General features: G+C 40.8%; 1 protein-coding gene and 1 non-coding gene across 4 annotated transcripts in view; both read right to left on the reverse strand.

Moving 5' to 3' along the window:
• Positions 1–23,322, reverse strand: part of TMEM150C (transmembrane protein 150C) — a 109,433-nt gene that overhangs the window by 21,926 nt on the left and 64,185 nt on the right. The gene's annotated exons all lie outside the window — the stretch shown is intronic.
• On the reverse strand, positions 1,064–1,203 carry LOC129562239 (U4 spliceosomal RNA). Its single transcript, XR_008687156.1, has one exon. It is a non-coding gene; the product is annotated as a U4 spliceosomal RNA (small nuclear RNA).

Here is a 23,322-nt window from a genome sequence, read left to right on the forward strand (position 1 = left end):
CAGGGTCTTTTCCAGTGAGTTGGCTCTTCACATCAAGTGGTCAAAGTATTGGAGCTTCAGCTATAGCATCAGTCCTTCCAATGAATATTCAGGGTTGATTTCCTTTAGGATCGACTAGTTTGATCTCTTTTCTGTCCAAGGGATGCTCAAGTCTTCTCCAGGACCACAGTTCGAAAGCATCAGTTCTTTGGCACTCAGCCTTCTTTCTGGTTCAACTCTCACATCCATACATAACTACTGGAAAAACCATAGCTTTGACCAGACAGACCTTTGTTCGCAAAGTGATGTCTCTGTTTTTAACACACTGCCAAGGTTTGTCACAGCTTTTCTTCCAAGGAGCAAGCGTCTTTTAATTTCATGGCTCAGGCACCGTCTGCAGTGATTTTGGAACCCCAAAAAATAAAGTCTGTCACCGTTTCCACTTTTTCCCAATCTATTTGCCATGAAGTGATAGGACCAGATGCCATGATCTTCGTTTTTTGAATACTGAGTTTTAAGCCAGCTTTTCCACTCTGTGTATTTAGTTTATGCAATTTTACATGTGTAGATTCATATGACAACCACTACAGTCAAGGCGCAGGACAGACAGTTTCCGTCACCTCAAAGATCCCTAGTGCCACCCTTTTATAACCACACCCACTTCTCTCCATCCTTCTTAATGATCTCTGGCACTCATTAATCTGTTCTCCAATTCTATAATTTTATCATTTTAAGAATATTATACAAATGGGATCATGTAGAGTGATCTTTAGGACTGACTTTTTTTTTTTAACTCAGCATATTTCCCTGGAGACCATCTAAGGTTTGTGTTGATCAATAGTTTGGTACCTTTTACTATTGGGTAGTATTCCATGGTATGGATGGACCAAGTGTGTTTATTCACCCCTACAAGATACCTGGTTTATTTCAAGTTTTTGGCCACTGCAAATCAAGAAGCTATGAACATTAGTTTACAGGTGTTTGTGCGAAGATAAGTTTTTATTTCTCTGGAATAAACACCCACGATTGCAATTGCTGGGTCATTTGATAATACATGTCTAGCCTTTAAAAAAAAAAAATTCGGTCTCCATGAGACTGTCAAAAATTGCCATTGCAGACTATATTTCAAGTCATCGTGGTGGGGTATTGGGAAAAGTTTTCAATTAGCAATAATCACAACTTGGATAAACCTCATTGCCTACAAAACTGCCACTGTGCAAAGCTAATAAGCATTTAGTTATTTCTTAAAAATAATATGCTGCTGCTGCTGCTAAGTCACTTCAGTCGTGTCCGACTCTTTGTGACCCCATAGACGGAAGCCCACCAGGCTCCCCCGTCCCTGGGATTCTCCAGGCAAGAACACTGGAGTGGGTTGCCATTTCCTTCTCCAATGTGTGAAAGTGGAAAGTGAAAAGGGAAAGTGAAGTCGCTCAGTCATGTCTGACCCTTAGCGACCCCACGGACTGCAGCCTACCAGGCTCCTCCATCCATGGGATTTTCTAGGCAATAGTACTGGAGTGGCTTGCCATTGCCTTCTCCGTAAAAATAATCTATTTATTTTAATTTTATTTTTGGTTGTGCTGGGTTTTTGTTGCTATGCTCAGGCTTTTCTCTGGTTTTAGCGAATGAGGGCTACTCTCTAGTTGTGGTGCGGTGGCTTCTCTTGTTTCAGAGCACAGGATCTAGGCCCATGGGCTTCAGCAGTTGCAGAACACAGGCTCCAGAGCACAAGCTCGGTAGCTGTGGTGCATGGGCTTAGTTGCTTTGCAGCATATGGGATCTTCCTGTACCAGGGATAGAACCTATGTCACCTGCATTGGCAGGTGGATTCTTATTCACTGTATTACCAGGGAAGTCTTACATGTTTAGTTTTTAAGGACTTGGTCAAACCGTTTCCAGAGCAGCTGTACCATCTTATATTCTTACCAGCAATGTATGATTGATCCAAGGTCTTCATATCATTATCAGTACAGGTGATATCACTATCTGGTGTTATCATTAAATAATTGGTGTTAGCTGGTGCTGTCACTAGTTTTTATGTCAGCTATTCTGATAGTTATATATTTGATATTTCATTGTAGTTTTAATTTGCATTTCTGTGGTGCTAGTGATGTTGAATATTTTTCCCTGTGTTTGTTTGCCATCTGTATGCCCTCTTCAGTGAAATGTCTATTCTTTTTGCCCATTTTCAATTTGGATTTCTTTTTTTAACAGTTGAGAATAAAAAAAAAAAACAGTTTGAGAGGTCTTCATATATTCTATATACTAATCTTTTTTGGGAGGATATATCATTTGGAAATCTTCAAGCCTGTAGCATCTCCATTCTCTTAAACAAAGTCTCTTATTAAAGAATTTAAGTTTTTTTTTATGTATGTACAGTAAAATATACATAACGCTAATTTTTTTTTTAACCATTTTAATCATTGTAAGTGTACAATTCAATGGCATTAAATATCTTCGTATTGGTAGGTAACCATCACCACTATTCATCTCCAGAATTTTTTTTATCTTCCCAAACTGGAACTCTATACTTTTTAAACAATAACCCTCTTCCCTCCTGCCCCAGCCCCTGGTACCCACCGTTGTACTTTCTATTTCTATAATTTTTACTAGTCTAGCTACCTCACGTGAATGGAATCATGCAATATTCATCCTTTTGTGTCTGGCTTACTTCATTGAGTATAAAGTCCTTAATGTTCATCCCTGATGTGGTGTGTATCAGTGCTTCTTTTTAAAGCTGAATAACACACCATTGGATGTGTATATAGACACCATATTTTGTTTGCCCATTCATCTATCCATGGACACTTGGGTTGTTTCCACCTTTTGGCTACTTTGAATAATGCTGCTATAAAATATATATTACATATAAACAAATTCATGTCCTTGTTTTCAATTCTTTGGGGGAGTGGGTGATGGACAGGGAGGCCTGGCGTGCTGTGATTCATGGGGTTGCGGAGAGTCGGACACGACTGAGCGACTGAACTGAACTTAGGGATAAAATTGGTCACATAGTAATTCTATGTTTAATTTTTTGAGGACCCCTTGTGACAGTCACGCCATTTTACATCCACACCAGTGATATACAAGAATTCCAACTTCTCCATATCCTCACCAACTCTGGCTATTTTCTGGTTTCTTGATAGTAGGCATCTTAATGGGTATGAAGTGATATCTAATTATGGGTTTAATTTGCATTCCCTGCAGCCATGAAATTAAAAGACGCTTACTCTTTGGAAGGAAAGTTATGACCAACCTAGATAGTATATTAAAAAGCAGAGACATTACTTTGCCAACAAAGGTCCATCTAGTCAAGGCTATGGTTTTTCCATTGGTCATGTATGGATGTGAGAGTTGGACTGTGAAGAAAGCTGATAGCCGAAGAATTGATGCTTTTGAACTGTGGTGCTGGAGAAGACTATTGAGAGTCCCTTGGACTGCAAGGAGATCCAACCAGTCCATTCTAAAGGAGATCAATCCTGGGTGTTCATTGGAGGGACTGATGCTAAAGCTGAAACTGCAATACTTTGGCCACCTCATGCGAAGAGTTGACTCACTGGAAAAGACTCTGATGTTGGGAAAGATTGGGGGCAGGAGGAGAAGGGGACAACAGAGAGTGAGATGGCTGGATGGCATCACCGACTCAATGGACATGAGTCTGAGTGAACTCCAGGAGTTGGTGATGGACAGGGAGGCCTGGCATGCTGTGATTCATGGGGTCGCAAAGAGTCGGACACGACTGAGCGACGAAACTGAACTGAACTGAATGATTAGTGATGTTGAGCATCTTTTCATTTGCTTACTGGCCGTTTATATCTCTTCTTTGGAGAAATGTCTATTCATGTCTTCTGCATGTTTAAATTTTTTTTTAATTGTTGAGTTGTAGGAGTTCTTTATATATTCTAAATATTAATCCCTATCAGATATATGAGTTACAAAATGTTCTCCCATTATGTGAGTTGCCTTTTCACTTTATTGATAGTGACCTTTAATGTACAGAAGTTTTAAATTTTCATGAAGTCCAATTTATCTATTTTGTTGCTGCTGTTGCCTGTGGTTTTGGTGGTCCATCCAAGAAACTACTGTCAAATCCAGTGACATGAGACCTTCCTCTTAAGCTTTATTCTAAATGTTTTATAGTTTTACCTCTGTCTATTCAGATCTTTGCTATATCTTTATTTAATTTCTGTAAATGGTGCAAGGTAACCATCTTTTTTGCATGTAAATATCCAGGACCATGTATTTAAAAGAAATTCTTTTTTAAATTTTGATAAATTCTAACTTACCAAGTTTTCCTTGTGTGGATCATCATTCCGATGTCAAGCCTAAGAACTCCCTGTTTAGCGCTTAATGTCAAAGATCTCCTCCGGTAGTTTTTTCTAAAAGATGTATAGTTTTAGATTGAAATCTGTGATCTTGTTTTGTCTTTTAAACTATAGATCTTTACCATCTTATTCAATTGGATTAGACCCCCAAAACCACTTTGACAGGAGTCAGGAAATAGGTGATGAGTTAAATCAGTCTTCTGACCTAGTAATACGTCGTAAAGAAGATTCTTACAATGAAGAACATCAGCTTCAGCCACAATATATCCTACCATCACTAGGTTCTTTGGCAATTGACGAGTATGAGTTTAAGGACAACAGTGAGGTTGTATGCATGTAGACAGCAGAAGCTCCCTTAGATCCTTCGCCTCCCTACCCACTTTTAAGTTAACATGGAGGCCAGAAGATAAAAGTAAAAAGCTCTTTTAGGACCAGCTTTGGTTTTGTGGTGGCTCAGATGGTAAAGAATCTGCCTGCAATGCTGGAGATTTGGGTTCAGTTGCTGGGTGGGGAAGATTCCCTGGAGAAGGAAATAGCTACCCACTCTAGTATTCTTGCCTGGAGAATTCCAGGGACAAAGAAGCCTGGCTACTACAGTTCATGGGATCGCAAAGAGTAGAATGCAACTGAGCGACTAACACTTTCTGGTTTTGTTAATGTACCAATGCCCCATCTCACATATTTTGATCCTTTTACTGCTTTTTCTTTCCCTAGTAAGAGAACAGCTGTGTCAACTGAACCTGGCAACTGAACAACTATGTTGTTATTGAGTCATTAAGTCCTGTCTGACTCTTTGTGACTCCATGGACTGTAGCACACCAGGCTCCTCTGGCCTCCACTATTTCCTAGAGTTTGCTCAAACTCATGTCCATTGAGTTGGTAATTCTATCTAACCATCTCATCCTCTGCCGGCCCCTTCAATCTTTCCCAGCATCAGGATCTTTTCCAATGAGTTGGCTCTTCGCATCAGGTGGCCAAAGTACTAGAGTTTCAGCCTCAGCATCAGTCCTTCCAACAAATATTCAGGATTGATTTCCTTTAGGATTGATAGCTTTGATCTCCTTGCAGTCCAAGGAACCCTCAAGAGTCTTCTCCAGCATCACAGTTTGAAAGCATCAATCCTTCCTTGGTGCTCAGTGTTCCTTTATGGTCCAGTCCTCACATCCTTGACTACATGGACCTTTGTCAGCAAAGCGACGCCTCTGCTTTTTAATTCACTGTCTAGGTTTGTCACAGCTCTCCTTACAAGGAGCAAGCGTCTTTAAATGTCATGGCTGCCGTCACTTTCTGCAGTGATTTTGGAGCCCAAGAAAAGAAAATCTGTCACTTTTTCCACTTTTTCCCCTTCTATTTGCCATGAAGTGATGGGACCAGATGCCATGATCTTAATTTTTTTAATGTTGAGTTTCAAGCCAGCCTTTTCTCTCGCCTCTTTCACCTTGACCAAGAGGTTCTTTAGTTCCTCTTCACTTTCTGCCATTAGAGTGGTATTACCTGCATGTCTGAGATTGTCAATATTTCTCCCAGTAATCTTGATTCCAGTTTGTGACTCATCCAGCCCAGGATTTCACATGATGTACTCTGCATAGAAGTTAAATAAGCAGGGTGACAATATACAGCCTTGTCATACTCCTTTCCCAATTTTGAACCAGTCAGTTGTTCCATGTCCAGTTCTAATTGTTGCTTGATAGTCCATGGGGTGCAAAGAGTCAGATATGACTGAGTGACTAAGCACAAGACACCTACTAACAGGTGTCTCAGGAAGCAGGTAATGTGGTCTGGTATTCCCATCTCTTTTAAGAATTTTCCACAGTTTGTTGTAATCCACACAGTCAAAGGCTTTAGCATAGTGAGTGAAGCGGAAGTAGCCATTTTTCCCTTGCTTTCTCCATGAGGCAATGAATGTTGGCAATTTGATCTCTGGCTCCTCTGCCTCTTTGAAAACAGCTTGCACATCTGGAATTTCTGAGTTCACATACTGTGAAGCCTAGCTTGAAGGACTTTGAGCATCACCTTACTAACATGTGAAATTAGCACAACTGTTTGGCAGTTTGAACATTCTTTGGCATTGCCCTTTTTGGGGATTGGAATGAAAACTGACTTTTTCCAGTCTTGTGGCCACTGCTGAATTTTCCAAGTTTGCTGACATATTGAGTGCAGCACTTTAACAGCATTATCTTTTAGGATTTGAAATAGCTCAGCAGGAATTCCGTCACCTCCACTAGCTTTGTTTATAGTAATGCTTCCTAAGGCCCACTTGGCCTCACACTCTAGGATGTCTGGCTCTAGGTGAGTGATCACACCATTGTGGTTATCCAGGTCATTAAGACCTTTTTTGTTTAGTTCTTCTGTGTATTCTTGCCACTTCTTAATGTCTTCTGCTTCTGTTAGGTCCTTACTGTTTCTGTCCTTTATCAAGCCCATTCTTGCAAGAAATGTTCCCTTGATAACTCCAGTTTTCTTGAAGAGATATCTAGTCTTTCCCATTCTATATTTTTCTTTTATTTCTTTTCATTGTTCATTTAAGAAGGCCTTCTTATCTCTCCTTATCTCTCTGCTATTCTTTGGGAACTCTGCATTCAGATGCATATATCTTTCCTTTTCTCCTTTGCCTGTTGCTTCTCTTCTTTCTTCAGCTATCTGTAAAGCCTCCTCAGACAACTATTTTGCCTTCTTGTGTTTCTTTTTCTCTGGGATGGTTTTGGTCACTGCCTCCTGTACAGCGTTCCAAACCTCCTGTCGTAACAGGAGGTAGCTGTTGCCTATAGTGCCTGTCAGTAATTCTTCAGGCACTCTGTCTATGAGATCTAACCCCTTGAATCTATTTGTCACCTCCACTCTATAATCACAAGGGACTGTGTTATATACACCCAAAGAACAGGACTCTAAGTCCCGTTTTGTCCAAAATAACCTGTCTTTCCTGAGCCCATACCTAGCTGACGATGTGACCAAAAGAACCTGCAATAGAACAAACGCTGATGTGCTCTATTCTTTCTGTGTTGGAAAAGGATTCCTGGAGGTGCCACGGGATGAAGATTCGATTTCTATTAACAAATATTTCTTTATTTGGCTGCACCAGGTCTTGGTTGCGGCACTTGGGATCTTTAGCTGTGGCATGTGGGAGCTAGTTCCCTGACCAGGGATGGAACCCGGGCCCCTGGCACTGGGAGCATAGAGTCTTAGCCATTGGACAACCAGGATAGTTCCTGGTTTGGTTTTATAAGCTGTTCTGACTTGGTAAGTTCAGATATTGACTGAAAATACCTCTAAAAGAAAAAAAATGAATAGGTCTATTCAATTAACTCTCTTCACTGCCTCAGTATTACCTGAGAGGTGGTTCTCTTTTTCCTATTCTTTCCTGACACCATTAAAATGAACTGGCCCAATGCTTCCAGTCACAGAAGCAAGTGTCACACAAAGTTTACTTACATTTCCTAGTAAGGACAAGTTCCACTCTTTCCCTGAGTTGTGTCAACGTGGTACCTACCAGCTAGGAGGCCACATTTTTCTTTGCCTTTTTAAAGATAAGAGGGGAAGAAGGAAGGACTACGCCATACTCCTAAGATAGCTTTATCTTTGCATTCTGAATTATGTTTCTATTTAATGTAATATTTACTCCACTGATATTAATCTTCCAATAATATCTCACAGGAAAAAAACAGGATAATGGCTCCCAAGTCCCAAATAGTAAACTATATCTGGAACAATGTCACCCAATACATTTCTGACAAAAGGAAGAAATGAACCAGAATTGCGTAAACCTTCTCAAAAGGGCTCTGGCATTTAGACTTGGTTTGGAAGATTCTCCTCCAAATGGTGTCATTTATCCAAATGATTTGCAAAGCTGTTATCCAGACGTCAAACCCTCCTCACGTGCCAGTACTGCTAATCCTCTGTACATTTCTACTGGGTGTTTTTTTTTTTTTCAGTAAATAGCAATTCCTCAAGTCTGAGGCTTCCCTGGTGGCTCAGAGAGTAAAGAATCTGCCTGCAATGTGGGAGACCCGGGTTTAATCCCTGGGTTGGGAAGATCCCAGGAGAAGGGGATGGCTACCCACTCCAGTATTCTGGCCTGGAGAATTCCATGGACAGAGGACCCTGATGGGCTGCAGTCAGAGGGGTTGCAAAGATTCAGACACGACTGAGGGACTAGCACACAAGTCCGAGCAGTCTTCACTGTCTTTCCCGGAATCTGTGGTAGGAGTGGGACTGCACAGTGGGGACCGTCAAACACTGGGAATCAGAGGCTGAACACTTCAGTCTGCTCCCTGATCCCCTGAAGCTCTCCTTCTTCCTCAGAGAGAAAAATGAACTCTGTCAAAGGTCTGCAGTGGCTCTGCCATCGCCATTTTTACTCCTCCGTAAATCTTATAGCTTTTTAAAAAATCTTTTGGCTCTGCCATGGCATGCAGGATACAGGATCTTAGTTCCCTGCGTTTGCGCTCAGTCACATCCAACTCTGCGCCCCAGTGGACTGTAGCCCACCAGGCTCCTCTGTCCGTGGGATTTTCCCAGGCAAGAATACTGGAGTGGGTTGCCATTTCCTCCTCCAGGGGATCTTCCCCACCTACGGATCGAATCCATGTCTCCTGAGTTTCCTGAATTGGCAGGCAGATTCTTTACCACGGAGCCACCTGGGAGGCCCTCTTAATTCCCAGACCAGGAATCAAACCCTTTCCCCCTGCATTGGCAGTGCAGAGTCTTAATCACTGGACCTCCGTGGAAGTCCTAAGTCTTCTAGCTTTACTGCTCAAGAGAACATCTGGTCACTTGAACATTTACAGTCTCATGGAAGCAAACAAAGCATTACCTTAAGCCCAAGTTAGCTTGGCACCCAAGCCTCCAAATACATGAATATGATCTGAAGAGGGGGTCTTGATAATGGTCATATATTTATATTTTTAATCATCAAATTCCAAACAGATGGCTCATACAGTGTTATCTAATGAAGCTACTCAGGTCAAAGAATACCGTGTACTGTTACCATGATAACCCTTGAAGACAAGCCTTCTGCTCTTTCAAATGGTGGTAAAACTCCTCCAAACCACGAATGGGAAAAAGTAAAGCCCACTGGATCATCTTCATTTATGGATTTTATACTTTTCAGTTCAGTTCAGTTCAGTCGCTCAGTCGTGTCCGACTCTCCGCGACCCCATGAATCACAGCACGCCAGGCCTCCCTGTCCATCACCAACTCCCGGAGTTCACTCAAACTCATGTTTATAATTTTACTTAATGAGAAACTACTAATGACCGTGAAATGTCTCAGAAGTTTAATAATCTCTTCTGGAGCTGGAAACAATTTTCTTGTTATGAATTAGAAGGATTTTATAAAACGGAGGTGAGTGGAGAGATGCAGCTATAATTCATGGACTTGGGAGCCAGATTACCAGAGCTTGTAATCCCAGCTCTGCCACTTATTACAGTGGTTGTGTGACTTCAGTTGTTCAGTCCCCTGTGCCTCAGTTTCTTCATCAGTAAAGTGGGTACAATAATGGTACCCACTTCATTGGGTTTTTATGAGGATTGAAAATACATCTAAAGCTCTGATAGCAGTGCCTAGCATTTGATGTCTTTTCAGTGTCTTAACTACATGCTACTGCAAGTGATATTCGGGGTCTTCTTCAGTTATCTTTTTTTTTTAATTTTGTAATTTATTAGGAAGTAAGCTCTCTGCCAAAGCAATTTTTCATTCTGCTTTTAGGGCCAGCTGGCATGGAGCAAGAAAGATTAACAAGTCACTGCTAATGACCAGTATTGTCACAGTGTCTATGGACCAAGTGCATCCTTAATTTTTTTTTAACCCTCAGGGAATCTTGAGTTATTTTTCACATGTGTCATAGACAAATGTGGAGGGTTTGTGTTATTTTGTAATTCATTTACAATTATAAATTGTAATGACAAGGACTATTTGTTTTGTTTTGTCCTTAAAATGTTTACAGAGTCTCAGATATAAGCCAGCATAGAGAGACATCTGAAAAACAACAAACTCAATATGCTGGTCGTTAAAATTCTGCTTTCAATATTCTAAATCTGGGAAAGCATGATAGCTTGAGTGACCTGGTGTCACCCTAAAAATACATGACTTCCTCTAATCATAGAGATATAAACAATACTATTCAGGCTATGAGGTCAATTTCCAAAATAATTTCTCTGAGCACTGGAAAGAAACACTATATTAGTTAAAAAGGGAAATCTGTGAAATATTACCATCTCCAAAAGAATAGGATAATTCTGACATAGAACCAATGGTGATTGGTTTTTTTCCCCAATGTACTCTTGATTTCTAAAATCAATCACTTTGGGACTACCCTAGTGGTCCTGTGGGTAAGATTCCAAGATCCCAATGCAGGGGGCCCAGGTCTGACACCTGGTTGGGGGGCTAGATCTTGCAAGCTGCGACTAAGACTCTGCATGCCACAGTGAAGATTCCACAAGCTTCAATGAAGACTCAGTGCAGTCTAAATAAATATTAATAAAAAAATATTAAAAAATAGAGTCAATCACTTTCATTCAACTGACAGATAACTTATAGGGATCCTTTCGTATCTGTGGCCCAAATGGTTCTTTTTCTCAGAAACAGATGGAATGTACTGACCTCACATCATTCACGGAATAATCCCAGAAGGAAGTCTCTTCTTCCAGTATTTCAATTCAACAATATCCTCTTAGAGTTTCTATGCCAAGAGCCTCCTCAGAGGCCATTTATATCTTCAATAATATTAAAAATATTCCCCATGTGTGACAGATATAATTGCTAACCCAATAGTCATTTCTCTGCTTTGTCTTAGCTAACAGAATCTAGTTCTACTCAGGACAGCAATGTGCTCAGCCCAAGGGTATAAGTCATGACCAGTCTAAGCCCATCGTAGGTATCTCATTTTCCTTAGACAATATATTTCCAGACTCCCTTGCACCTAGCCAATGAGATGCAAATGGGAAGGATTTGCATCCCTGATAATGGAAAGTCGCTTTTCTGCCCACTCTCCTCCTTTCCCATTTGGGATGCTATTGTGAAAGCATGATACCTAGTGCTATGGCATCCATCATGTAACCATGAGACCACAAATACAGAGAGCCAAAGCCAACATACTGAGGATGGCAGAATAGCAGATGGAGAGAACTGACTCCTTGATAGTATCATTGAGACACTGCACTAAATTCTAGCTATCACCAGCTTCTAAATTTTTTGTAATGTGAACCAATGAAGTCTTTACTGTTTTATTACTATAGGTTGGAATAGCATCAAAATCTACCCTCACTTCTTTCATTATAGCTAGGCAAGTGGCCAAGACATGGAAACAACCTGAATATCCATTGACAGACAAATGGATAAAGATGTGGTACATAGATATAATGGAATACTACTCAGCCATAAAAAGAATGAAATAATGCCATCTGTAGCCATACAGATGTACCCAGAGATTACCATACTAAGTGAAGTAAGCCAGGCAAAGACAAATATCATATGATATCACTTATATGTGGAATCTAAAAAAAGAGATACAAGTGAACTTATTTACAAAACATAAAGAGACTCATAGACATAGAAAACAAACTTATGGTCATCAAAGGGGGATGGGGGAGGGATAAATTAGGAGACTAGGGTTAACACATACATACTACTGTATGTAAAATAGATAAATTACAAGGTCCTACTGTATAGCACAAGAAACTATATTCAATATTTTGTTATAACTGAATCATTTTCAGGTGCTGTATACCTGAAATTACTACAACATTGTAAACCAACTATACTTCAAAAGAAATAAAATAATTAGATAAAACTATTTAGAAAAAAAGAACAGACACAAGAAAAATGTCTTCTAAAATTTGGTCTATGCCAAGACAATCCCTTGATTCTTTAAAAGAGAAAAAGAAAACAAAACAATCATCTGATATGTCTGATAGTGACTGCAGCCATAAAATTAAAAGACACTTGCTCCTTGGAAGGAAAGTTATGACTAACCTAGACAGCATATTAAAAATCAGAGACATTACTTTGCCAACAAAGGTCCATCTAGTCAAGGCTATGGTTTTTCCAGTAGTCATGTATGGATGTGAGAGTTGAACTATAAAGAAAGCTGAGTGCCGAAGAATTGATGCTTTTGAACTGTGGTGTTGGAGAAGACTCTTGAGAGTCCCCTGGACTGCAAGGAGATCCAACCAGTCCATCCTAAAGGAGATCAATCCTGAGTGTTCATTGGAAGGACTGATGTTGAAGCTGAAACTCCAATACTTTGGCCACCTGATGAGAAGAGCTGACTCACTGAAAAGACACTGATGCTGGGAAAGATTGATGGCAGGAGGAGAAACGGATGACAGAGGATGAGATGGTTGGATGACATCACCGACTCAGTGGACTTGAGTTTGAGTAGGCTCTGGGAGTTGGTGATGAACAGGGAGGCCTCGTGTGCTACAGTCCATGGGATCGCAAAGAGTCGGACCTGACTGAGCAACTGAACTGAACTGACAGGTGGGAAATGCCAATGGCTTCTCTATCTCAGACATCAGGAGTTTAGAGATGAGAAAATCCACGTTGCCTTTCTCCTGAAGTCTACTCTTCCAGAGGCCTTCATAGAGCTGCCACTGATTTCAGTGTGGGAGGCAAGGAAGGAGAAAAATAAGGCTCAAGACCCAGGGTTTGGAAAGGATTTGCGAAGAGACTTCTGGTCTGTGAACTGCCAAGAAGTTAATACATCAGAAGCCAGCTGAGTCTCAGAGGGATTTGTATTTGCAAAGGTACTACAGACAAGCCAATAAACCTTGTGACCACTGTACTGAGACCTCTGGCTGTCAGTGTGTAGAGAAAACAGTAGAGCCACTAACAAGGGCATGTCTCTAATGCCTGCTTCAGATGTGACTAAAGGGGAAACTGAATAGGAAGAGCCTCCCTTCCCTCAAAGACAAGGCCAAGGGACACACAGATCCATGGACAAGAGGGTCCTCCTGAAGAAGAGAGCCAGGGTCTAATCAGGGAACCTCCTCCTCTGCCAGGGCAGGGGTCTTGCCCACCACCTGCTCCATAATGCCAGCATTGCTATGGGCCAGGGGCTGCTATGTGCATTTCTTTCTCCTCTTTTTCAAATGGGAGTTCCAACTGCGGTTTTCTAACCCCTGTTCCATCATTGTGTATCAAGTGTGAGTATGAGTGTACAAGAGGAGGTAACTTGTATTTGAGTTCACAGGTTGCCACGCCATTAGAACCATATCCAAACCTGATGGAAACGACTGGCATTCCCCAGAGACCATGGACTTTGAGGTGGTATGTTTACTGTATGGGCTCTTGTTTGTCTCCCTTGGGATGAAGCAGTTGGGTTCTATGTGTTGGAAAGAGGGTATTCATGATACTTGGTGGCCAGAGGGACTGACTGTGGCAAGGCTTTAGCCATCAAGCTAGGTATCCATCAACAGAGGGAGGTATAAAGAAGATGTGGTATATATGCACAATGGAATATTATCTCATGCATTAAAAAAAGAATGAAATGTCATTTGCAGCAATACAGATGGACTCAGAGATTATCATACTATGTGAAGTAAGTCAGACAGAGAAAGACAAATATATGATATCACGTATAAGTGGAATTTAAATAAATGATACAAATGAATTTATTTACAAAACAGAGACAGACTCGCAGACTTAGAGAATGAATTTATGGTTACCGGGGGGAAGGATGGGAGAGAGGGAGAGATTGGGAGTTTGCGATGGATATGTACACACTGCTATATTTAAAATGGATAACCAGCCAGGACCTACTGTATAGCACAGGGAATTCTGCTCAATATTATCAACCTAAATGGGAAAAGAATTTGAAAAAGAATAGATACATGTACATGTACAATTGAATCACTCTGCTGTACACCTGAAACTGACACATTGTTAATCAACTATAATATAAAATAAAAAGTTAAACATTTAAAAAATGATACAAATGAAACTATTTACAAAACAGAAAGAGACTCGCAGACATAGAAAACAAACGTATGGTTACCAAAGGGGAAAGGCTGGTGGAGGCTGGAATAAATTAGGAGTTTGGGAATAATAAATACACACAACTGTATATAAAATATTAATAGATAACCAACAAGGACCTATTGTATAGCATATAAGTAAGTGTTAGTTGCTCAGTCATGTCCATCTCTTTGAGGCCTCATGGACTGTGGCCCACCAGGCTCCTCTGTCTATGGAATTCTCCAGGCAAGAATATTGGGGTGGGTTGCCATGCCCTTCTCCAGGGAATCTTACTGACCCAGGTAACGAACCCGGGTCTCCTGCATTGCAGACAGACTATCATCTGAGTCATTAGGGCCACAGCTGTAAAGCATAGGGAACTATATTTAATATCTTGAAATAACCTACAATGGGAAAGAATCTAACAAAGAATACACACAAACACACACTATATATCTATCTATATCTGTATCACTTTGCTGGACACATGAAACTAACACAACATTGTAAATCAACTATATTTCAATAAAAATTTTAGAAAACCTGTTAGCTAACTGTCTATGAAAATCCATTCTCCCTTTCTCCCATCGCGTTAGAAGAACTAGGCATTTAGCTGCCCAGCCTCCTCTGCACTGGGAATTATCCACCGGATGAAATTCCTGCTAATGGAATGCGAATGGAAGAGTGTGTGCCACTTCCTGGCCCAGTGCACACCTCTCAAACACTCATTTCCCGTGGGCTGAGCCAGCGATGATCAGAAGAAAGAAGCTACGTTGAGCATGGCTTGTCATGAAAGCCTCCTCTCCCACTGATGTGGGACACCTGCCAGGGACTGATACATGAGGAAACAAACCTTCATTTTTAAGGCACATTATTGTTGGGTTTCTTTTAACAGCAGCTGAATCTTTTACTATAGCTAATACATCCAGATACTCTCTTAACCACAGCCCAAATATCTTATCTGATACCTCCCATTATTTCCCACAAAAATAATAAAGTGATTGTCCAGAGCTCCTGGAGAAGCACATGGATTCCGAGGTGATGATAATTTAACAGAACCTGCCCTGATGAATCAGATCATACCCAAGAGTTCCAAGTGACCATGTGTTTTCTCTAAGTACGTGAAATAATTAAGGCCAAGGAACAGTTTCCTCACTTAGCAGTGACTGATGTTATATATAATTTTTTTAAAAAGACCTTACAAATACTCAAAACATATGTTTTTACTAAAGAGCTAGTTGTACTTTATAGATCTGAAATCAAATGAATCCTCAGGACATCCTGGGAAGTATAATAAATGTTGGGTAACATTATTAATTTTATAGATGACAATGAAGTGATTGCTTTTAACATTTGTGATTCACCAGTTCTAAAGAATCTTTTCTAGACTTTTCTCCACATGCAATTATTTTACGAGCCTTTCTGTCCCTAAGGCAAAAAACAAACATATTAAAAAAAAACAAACCTATAAAGCAGTCTGATCACAGGCTAACTGAAAATGAAATCCTTGTGGTGGGAAGTCCCTGATCCAGAGCTTTGAAATAGCATCGTAACAACCCTTTCTAACCCAAAGTCACAGCTCCAAGAACCCAAAACAAACGACTCCTTGTGATGCTGGCACTCTCTTGCCAGGCTCTGACACCAACTCCTCAGGCCTGAAACAGACGTGAAACAAACCAGAGCATAAAAGAAATCCAGGAAGACAGGTAAGTTCAGGAAGTTCAAGATCTGAGAAGGAAACGCAGGGAGAATCTTCTGTGGCTTGTGGTAGGACGCTATGGCTAAGAAACGCTAGGTTACTACTGCACATGATCGTCAAGTCCTAAGCACGGAACTTGGATCTCTTCAACAAACTGACAAGCTGCTCATCGGATAAGACCAAAAGTGATAGTCAAAATGGTCCTTCTTCCAGTCTCCATTACAGTGGGGACACAGAACTGAGCTGGATTCCTGAGAATGTGTCCCTGATCCTGAGACTCTGGTTTTAAATCTAGGCTCTGCCACTGAGTTGCTGGGTGAGTGAAGGATAGTCGCTCAGTGGTGTCCAACTCATTGCAACCCCATAGACTATAGCCCACCAGGCTGCTCTGTCCATGGAACTCTCCAATCAAGAATACTGGAGGGGGTGGCCTCTTCCTTCTCCAGGGAGTTGCTGGGTGATGCTATGCAAATCCCTTAACCTCTCTAAGCCTTGATTTTCTCATCTATAGAATGCGATCATAATAGTACCTCCTTCCTAGCGCTGCCATGATAATTAAGGAAGTTAATCCACGTCAGGCTCTTTGATAAGTATACGGCAAGAGCTCAATAACTGGAAGCCCATTTTTATAAATTGCTGTCTTACTGTCACTAGAGCCCAGCCATCTGTGGTTGAGAAAAAGAAAGTAGAAATGCAGATTTATTCCAGCTTAACAGTGACTGCTTAGGAATTCAGTGAGGAACCTGAAAGAGAAAGGAAGGTAGGCTTTTAATGTTCTCTCGGTGGAGCAGGGTATGACCTTGTACAAAAATCCTTCAAACAGTCTCTTAGAAATTATGCTGATGATTTCTTTGGAAGGACAAAAAAAACAACATAAAATATCTGAGACCAGAGGTTGCTTTGCAGAGTTCAGACAGGCACCGGTAAAGGTCATACATCATCCTGCATCTTTCTCAAGGCCAGAGGAACTAATCAACAACTCAGAACCTGAACTCCCTCGAACACTCAGAACCGCTACATCACCAGAATAAAAACCAGTGAAACCAAGGACTTATAAAACGTCGTTAACTTGCCTGATGCCTAGTCTTCCATGGCCAGTTGGCGTTTCATACACATTGTGTGAAAGGTGGCCTAAGGCAGTTTCTCATTTCACACAGTTCCCTTGTACAAAAAACAACCTGGAATAGACCTCAAAAATCATCAACCTTGGGGCTTCTCGGTGGCTCAGTGGTAAAGAATCCATCTGCCAACACAAGAGGTCTGGGTTCAATCCCTGGTCCAGGAAGATCCCACATGCCTCGGAGCAATTAAGTCTGTTTGCCACAACTATTAAGCCCGAGCTCTAAAGCATGGGAGCCGTGACTACTGAGCCCACATGCTGCAACTACTGAAACCCGTGCGCCCCATAGCCTGTCCTCCACGACAAGAGAAGCCACCACAATGATAAGCCTGCACGCTACAACGAAGGTAGCCCCTGCTTGCCCCAATTAGAGGAAAGCCTATGCAGCAGTGAAGACCCAGTGCAGCCAAAAATAAATAAAATTATCAGTTCAGTTCAGTTCAGTCTCTCAGTCGTGTCTGACTCTTTGTGACCCCATGGACTGCAGCACACCAGGCCTCCCTGTCCATCACCAACTCCCGGAGTTCACTCAAACTCATGTCCATTGAGTCAGTGATGCCATCCAACCATCTCATCCTCTGTTAATTTTAAGCACTTAGAAGGCTACCCTGGTGGCTCAGACGCAATGCGGGAGAACTGGGTTCGATCCCCAAGTTGGGAAGATCCCCTGGAGAAGGGAACAGCAACCCACCCCAGTATTCTTGCCTAGAAAATTCCACAGACAGAGGAGCCTGGCAGCCTACAGTCCATGGGGTCGCAAAGAGTCAGACTCAGCTAACACTTTCACATTCAGAAGGCTACAGGGTATACTTAAGGGGCATGATCGCAGAATTCAGAGTAAAATTAGGAAAATCACCAACAAAGGTGGCTCCATAGTGAATAATGACATTTAGCGTTTAGAGGAGTAACACATCCATCCAACCGTACAATCCGTACACAATCCATACAACCTAGAAGCATCTGCTGAGAGATTGGTCTGCTTCCCTCCTCTCAGAAAGTAATGACTGGCATGAAATTGGAACTCTAAACTGCTCAAGAGGGACTAGTGCAGGGGACACAGGCTTGATCCCTGGTCAGGGAACTAGGATTCCACATGCTGGGCAGCCAAAACCAAACAAAATTCAAATTACCTAGCTTGCACAGTATGCTGGGCCCAACGGTTGGTCGTGCCCCTTGGTGGCTCTTCAAAGGATCCAATGTCCTTCACCACACCAAGGATGCTTTGGCTTGGGTCCTGGGTTACTTTTTCAGGTCAGAGGTCTCCCAGCTGCCCCCTTTACAGCTCAGATGCCGGCTCCTTTCTGTGGTCCATCTCTACTTCCCTGTGAAGATGCATCAGATGTATCCTGCATGCTATCCATTTCCTGAGAGTGAGAGGGAGCGGCACAGTGGAGGAGGGGGAATCACCCCCTATGACACTCACACCATCCCTCCCAAGTGTCTCCTTCTGGTTTTGTTAAAATCAAACACAAATGGGGACCAGACTTGAAAATTCCCTGAGCAAAATCAGTTTAGCTATACAAGCAGAACTTAATTTGGTGTGTTCTGCAAGACCAGCAAGGCTAACATTACCTGAGTCACTTCTAGCTTCTGCCTCTGGGAAAGTCAAAAGTGAAACTTCAATAGTTCTCCGAAACTGACAATGAGGTCATCACTAACCAATTCCTTTTTATTTAAGAAAATTCTAATATTTTCTTCACAGTGGTAAACAACCACTGTGAAGAATAAACAGCCAATACTATATAAGTTGGGCTTTCCAGGTGCCATGGTGGTAAAGAGTCCAACTGCCAATGCAGAAGATGCAGAGGACTCAGGTTCAATCCCTGGGTCGGGAAGATTCCCTGGAGGAGGAAATGCAACCCACTCCAGTATTCTTGCCTGGGAAATCCCATGGACAGAGGAGCCTGGCGGGCTACAATCCATGGGGTCCCTAAGAGTCAGACACTACTGAGTACACACATCACACTGTAAGTTGCTTTATAACAATATACCTCTGAACCTTGTTCCATGTTTTGGTTTGAGGGCTCCTGTCTTGCAAACTCTTTATTTTTGGTACGTGCACAATAAACTTAGACTAATACGACTACTTCAGTGATTCACTGGTTTTACTTCTGCTTTTTTCCTAAACTTTTGACAGTTCACAGCATCAGAAGTGGAATCCAGAGAAGATCCCCAATGACTCCAAGGTCGATGAGCAACAGGTGCCACGACCCAGAGAGCCCACTGTGCCTGCTCCTTTCTGATGGACCCTGGAGTTTGAGGGGTAAGTCTCTTGGATCTGAGCTCTCCTCTCTTTGCATTCTGAGTTCTCCAACTGGACTGTGCACGATTGCTTTCTGTTTCTGTCTGTGTAAGCTTCTTTAGAAGTCTGACTGGGAGGGGAGAAACCTGTGATTCCCCAGGGTTTAGGCAGCAGTAGGATTACTGGGCACTGCATAAATTATTCGGAGAAGGCAATGGCAAGCCACTCCAGTACTCTTGCCTGAAAAATCCCATGGTCGGAGGAGCCTGGTAGGCTTCAGTCCGTGGGGTCGCTACAAGTCAGACATGACTGAGCGACTTCACTTTCACTTTTCACTTTCACACATTGGAGAAGGAAATGGCAACCCACTCCAGTGTTCTTGCCTGGAGAATCCCAGGGACGGGGAAGCCTGGTGGGCTGCCGTCTATGGGGTCACACAGAGTCGGACACGACTGAAGTGACTTAGCAGCAGCAGCAGCATAGATTATTGTTTCAGGAAACCTACAGGTAGAAATAAGTTCCACCTGATCTGAATCTCCTTCTCCCTTTAAAAACTCCCTCTTTTATATGTACGCCCACTATGGATGAGGATCTTGTGCCTTTCCAGAAAAATGAGTGAACTTTTAGATGATTTAGAATGATAGTGGCCACTATGGGGAAATTTCAATTTAGATAAGTCCACCTTAAGAGACACTCTTGAAAAGAGAAAATCCCAAACTTCTCAGGGACAATGGAATGCATTCTTTGACTGGCACGCAGAAACTTCTAAAAGATAAGATGACTCCAAAAGTATCTTCTCTAAAAGAATCCTTATAGGATGCCCCAGAAACCTTTTGTAAAAGAAGACTTTGTCCATCTAAGCAGGTTATCTTAACTTAGTCCACCTGCCAGAAACACAATTTGGATCCAGTTTTTCTTTTGAGTTTTGTACCTGAGATATGGCTAAAATTTTTAAATGAAGGCTAAAAGATCTGTATTCATGTCTGTCTATGTTTATGTGTGTGTGAGTGTATATTATTTTTGTGTGATATTTTTAAAAGAGTTATATTTAGTTGAGTTAAAGAAAATTAATGTTTATATAAATTAAATTTTCCTAAACTTCTCAGAATATAAAATCTAACCCAAATGTTTTTCAGGTTAACATGATATGGGATAATCTTTGATAAATGGAAGCTAGTTTAACTCCTAGAAGAAAACATAGGCAAAGCACTCTTTGACATAAATCACAGCAATATTTTTTTTGGATCCATCTCCTAAAGTAAAAGAAATAAAGAAAAAGAGAGATCTAATAAAACTTAAAAGATTTTGCATAGTAATGTGAGCTATTGACAAAAGAAAAGGTAACCTACTGAATGGGAAAAATATTTGCAAGTGATATGACTGAAAGGGGATTAATATCCAACATGTATCAACAGTTCATACAACTCTACATAAAAAAGCAAACAATCTGATTTAAAAATGGGCATAGAACTGAGTAGACATTTTTCCAAAGAAGAAATGCAGATGACCAACAGACACATGAAAAGATGCTCAACATCAATAATGAACAGGAAAATTCAAACCATAATGAAATATCACCTCACACCTGTCAAAATGACTGTCATCAAAAAGAACACAAGTAACAAATGTCGGTGACGATGTAGAGAAAAGGGAACCCGGTGGACTCATTGATGGGAATGTACATTATTACAACCACTGTGGAAAACAGTATGGCGACTTCCCAAAAAACTAAAAATAGAGCTACCGTATAACACAGCAATTCCACTCCTGGGCTATATATCAGAAAAAAACAAAGACACTAGTTCAAAGATACATGCACCCCAAAGCTCATAGCAACATGATTTACAATAGCTAAGATACGGAAGCAAGCAGAGTGCCTGTCCCTCAACAGATGAACGGATAAAGAAGATGTGGTGTACATATATAACGGAATACTACTCACCTATAAAAAATGAAATATTACTAACTGGAGCAACATGGATGGACTTAGAGGACATTATGCCAAGTGAAATAAGTCAGAGAAAGACAAATGCTGTATTATATCACCTATAAGTGGAATCTAAAAAATACAACAAAAACAGTTGTATTGAACTGTTACAGTGAATATAACAAAAAAAAGGAGTCTCAGAGAAAGAACAAATTAGCAGTTACTAGTGCACAGCGGCGGAGAAGGCAATGGCAAGCCACTCCAGTACTCTTGCCTAGAAAATCCCATGGATGGAGGAGCCTGGTGGGCTGCAGTCCGTGGTGTCGCTAAGGGTCGGACACGACTGAGCGACTTCACTTTCACTTTTCACTTTCACACATTGGAGAAGGAAATGGCAACCCACTCCAGTGTTCTTGCCTGGAGAATCCCAGGGACGGGGGAGCCTGGTGGGCTTCCGTCTATGGGGTCATACAGAGTCGGACACGACTGAAGTAACTTAGCAGTAGCAGTAGCAGTGCACAGCGGAGGGGCAACATCAGGGTGAAGAAGTGGGAAGTCCAAACAATTAGGTCTGAGAGAGGCTACAAGAATGTATGGTACAACTTGGGGAATGCAGTCAACATTTTGTAATAACTATAAATGGAAAGTAAGTTTTAAAAATTGTATAAAAAACTAAAAAAAATTTTTAATAAAATAATACTTTGGGAAAAAATGTAGTTTAAGTTTATTGGTTCAATAAAAACAAACATGTCTTCAGGGTTGTTGACATTAAATATAATAAAAACATACAAATTTTCCTACCTGGGTTTCCTCTGTCACATAAGCTCATGCTATCTCTATGTTACAAAATTTGTCAACAAGAAAAATAACTTAAGAGGACGTTTAGTTGTTTGATGTCTAACAACTAAGCATGATTGTTAAAAACAAAATAAACAAGATAAAAGTTTATACTAAGTTAAACTAAATAATAGATATTCATTGAATATCTAGATTATTTCCAAATAAGATAATATACTGAGACATTGATCATTAAACATGTTCATCTACTTTTGGCTTTTTAATTTTTACAGACAGACAAAAGATAATTGGGTCTATTAATAAATGTCTTTTACCACAGTAAAAATTATACTATAAAAAACATGTCCCTAAAAAGTACAAGTTTTCATAATTACACATTTATAAATTTGCTAAACTACTGGTGGTGGCACTCAGACGCTCAGTCATGTCTGACTCTTCATGACCCCAAGGACTGTAGCCCGCCAGGGTCCTCTGTTCATGGGATTACTGGAGCAGGTTGCCATTTCCTCCTCCAAGAGATCACTCCCAAATCAGGGACCGAACCGGTGTCTCGTGCATTGTCAGGCAGATTCTTTACCACTGAGCCACCTGGGAAGCTAATCCACCACAGGATGCTAATACGGGACAGACAATTGACAAGTACCTCTTTCCTAGGTTTCACTGGAAGGCAAAAGCTACTAAAGGTTAAATGTTATAATTAATATGTAGGACAAAACTATACAAAGCAATGAATGAAAGGAAACAATTTTCCATACAAAATATGGAAAGAAAATGGGATGTATTTTTATATGCAGAGTATGCAAGGAATATAAAATGTGTTTTTGTTAACGAAAAGGTGTCCAAAGTGACTATTTGTTCCAGAGTAAGAAAGGAAAAGAATAAGACAAAACCTAAGTGAATATAGAAAGTCACAGGTTTGTGGAAAAGGAATTTTATGTTGTGAAGTGAAAGCTGGCTGAAATTGAATGGACTTATTATAAAGGTTTTTAAAAAAATCTTTAATAAGTAGTGTCCTTATGTAAAACTAAAACTTAATATGCTTTCATCTGCTAAAAGGATAAAATTGTATTAGACCATTGGTCTGCTCCTAATAAGTTTCTGCAAGGTCTTTCTTATCTTTAAAGTAACCTGCCTAGAAAACAAGGACTCTGTATTTTATCAAATAATTTCTGAGGTTTCACAGTGTCTTCATCACATTTTTGATTAAGAAAACTGAGTTCTCTTCTGTTAAAAGAGCTGAAGTTTTTTACAACTATATAACTTCCTCGATTATTCTTTGAA

Source organism: Moschus berezovskii, chromosome 5, assembly GCF_049115385.1.
Source record: "Moschus berezovskii isolate FMDL1 chromosome 5, NW_MosBer_1.0, whole genome shotgun sequence".
Lineage (NCBI taxonomy): Eukaryota > Metazoa > Chordata > Mammalia > Artiodactyla > Moschidae > Moschus > Moschus berezovskii.